The sequence below is a fragment of the Lolium rigidum genome, chromosome 3 (assembly GCF_022539505.1).
Source record: "Lolium rigidum isolate FL_2022 chromosome 3, APGP_CSIRO_Lrig_0.1, whole genome shotgun sequence".
NCBI classification, from domain to species: Eukaryota; Viridiplantae; Streptophyta; class Magnoliopsida; order Poales; family Poaceae; genus Lolium; species Lolium rigidum.
In genome coordinates, this window is record NC_061510.1 from 161,816,173 (window position 1) to 161,818,937 (window position 2,765).

A 2,765-nucleotide genomic window follows, 5' to 3' on the forward strand; every position below is an offset into this window, starting at 1 on the left:
GTAAGTGAAAGGTTATGGTTGATGATCCGCGTACTGAGTTACGATTATTCAGGGTTACCCCTGACGGATGTAGTCAAAAGTTGTGGCACAAGTGTACAACCTCTGCAGAGTGTAAACCTATTCGAATAGCCGCGTCCACGGTTAAGGACGGTTGGAAAGGCCATACTGTTCCGTCATCAGACCATTTTTTTTTAAATGTGACATATGACTTGTGTTTTAAATTTGAAAAGGTGAATGGTGAATTGGAATTCAAACACAACCGAGTTGTGGGAATGACACTAATGTTCCCACTTGAGTTAGTCTAGTGATTCAAGCATCTTTACTAAAAGTTTATGAAATAAACTTGGCTTTATGCAAATAAACCTAGAGCTTAGTATCCCCTTACTAAAATTGATAGTGCTTACACTAGTATTAGTTTGCGAGTACTTTAAAAGTACTCATGGCTTTGTCCCTGGCTATTCAAATGGCCGGACTATGAAGGTGAACGACGATGACGAGGAAGATGGACAGCAGGACGTCTACGACAACTAGGACCGCTCCGACGTCAAGTGTTGGCCTGTGGATTAGATAGCCACTACTACTTCGCTTCCGCTATTTGTGATGTTCGTTGATCAATAGATCAACTACTATTGTAATATTGGATCATGTGATCTACCCTTGTAAGACGATTATGTGTTGTAATAAATGATGACTCTATGATATTCAACTATTATGTCTCGCAACAACAATATTCCTGGGATTGCGATGTATGGCATAATAGGCATCCGGACTTAAAATCCGGGTGTTGACAAGTTGGTATCGAGCCATTGTTTGACCTTAGGAGACCCTAGTTAGAATGGACGTTCTGAAAAACCTAAGTTCAAAAACAAATGAAGTGAATATTTTTGGAAAAACTTAGTCACTTTCGTATCTTGGAGATCTTGTTAAAAATAAAGAAGTCATGCTCTTCCTTATGAACTACATAAAATTTTGACACACTTGTTCACTCTCTAACTTACTCATCCCATTTCCCTTTCAGATGGAGCCAACCAACGTCAAGTTTTACCAGCTTGGGAATGGCGGAGACTTGATCTTCGAGAGGGACCTTGATGCCCTGTCGGACTTTCTTGGACGCCCCCACCCCGAGTTCCACGGAGTTGAGGTCAACGACCAGCAAGGCGGGGAGCTTCAGTGGGTGATCACCGCTGATTTGAGAGGCAAGATGGAGCCTCCTACTTCTGAGAGGATCCTCTTCTCTTTCAGGGAAGGCAACTGGCTGGACGGACTAGCACGTGCTCTTCAGGAAGCACTTGCCCGTCTGTGCGGGCAGAATGAGGCCGCCATCCATGGAGAGCGCTTTGCGCATCTCGCAAGGCGTGACTCCGATGGAGAACCCATGGGCCTGCCGCTCCACCCTGAGCTGAGACACCATGTGGATCACCTGGACTTCATGCTGTTCCAGACCCAGAAGGAGCTGGACAACTCGCGTGCCTACGCCAACCAGACCCACATGGCATTGGCTCATCATGCCGATGCTATCAAGCTGCTCGCCAAGGACCGCAAGTCACTCCGTCTACAGCGTGCCAAGAAGGACGCTACCATTGAGCGCCTTCGCGCCCGGATAGCATCCTTGGAGGCCACCTGTCAAGGGTCAAGAAGATCAGCTGAATGGGATGGATGAAGACGGTGAAGACATTCGGGGAGGAGAAGCCTTCCGAGTGATGACGAGGACTTCGAGGAGGATGAGTTCACTGATGAGGAGGACTATGAGTTTCTGGAGGCCGGAGAGGATGGAATCATCCCGATCGATGTGGATGATGAGGATGAGTAGTTGCACCAGTTCACATGTGTAGGTGTGGGTTTGTATCAGGATCCCCTTGTACCGTAGAGCGGTGAATGGTTCTTAAAACCAACGGTGTGTTAGCTTTGTAATGTGTGATGTTTGGTATGAATGAAAAAAGTGTTGTTGGTTGTACCCCCTCAACACTACTCAAGTTTTGAAACTTTTCAAGTTTATCGCAAACAAACCATAGAAATTCCCCGCTTATCTTATGATCCACCTTATTATTCAGATGGCCCCTCCTACCCGCAACAACCCCCGTGCCCAAGCCAACCAGATGCACATTGAGCACGCCAAGATGACTGACACCATCAACATCCTTGCAATGGAGCGCAAGGCACTTCGTCATCAACACGCCAAGAAGGACTACCTCATTGCTCGCCTCCGCGTCAGGATAGCATCACTGGAGCAGCTCATCCCAATACCCAACAATGCCCCCAGAGACAAATCCACTGTGACTTGCTATGAATGCGGTGCCATGGGTCATTACTCTAGGAAGTGCCCGATGAAATCCGCCAACAATGCCCCAAGGACTGGAAGCAATGCTGTACCCATTGCCCAAAAGGACAAGTCAACGGTAACCTGCTATGAATGTGGAACTGTGGGTCACTATTCCAATAAGTGCCCCAAGAAGCTTGCCAAGACTGCCCTCAATACCGCCGCAATCGCCTACAGCAAGCGCTCAGTGCCACAACTGGAAGGAAGTTTGCCCCACACTACCCAAACAACCGCAACGGTCGTTACTACCGCTTGAATGCCACTGAAGCTCAGGAAGCACCACAGACCATGCCAAGTATGTCTTCTTGTTAATAACATGCTCAATCTCTCTTAGGAACCTAACTTTTCTTAAAATCTCGGGACGAGATTTGTTTAAGGGGGAAGGGTTTGTAACATCCCAAAAATTTCAAAACAAAACAAATGAATTTCCCTAGTTCCAAATTTTGGA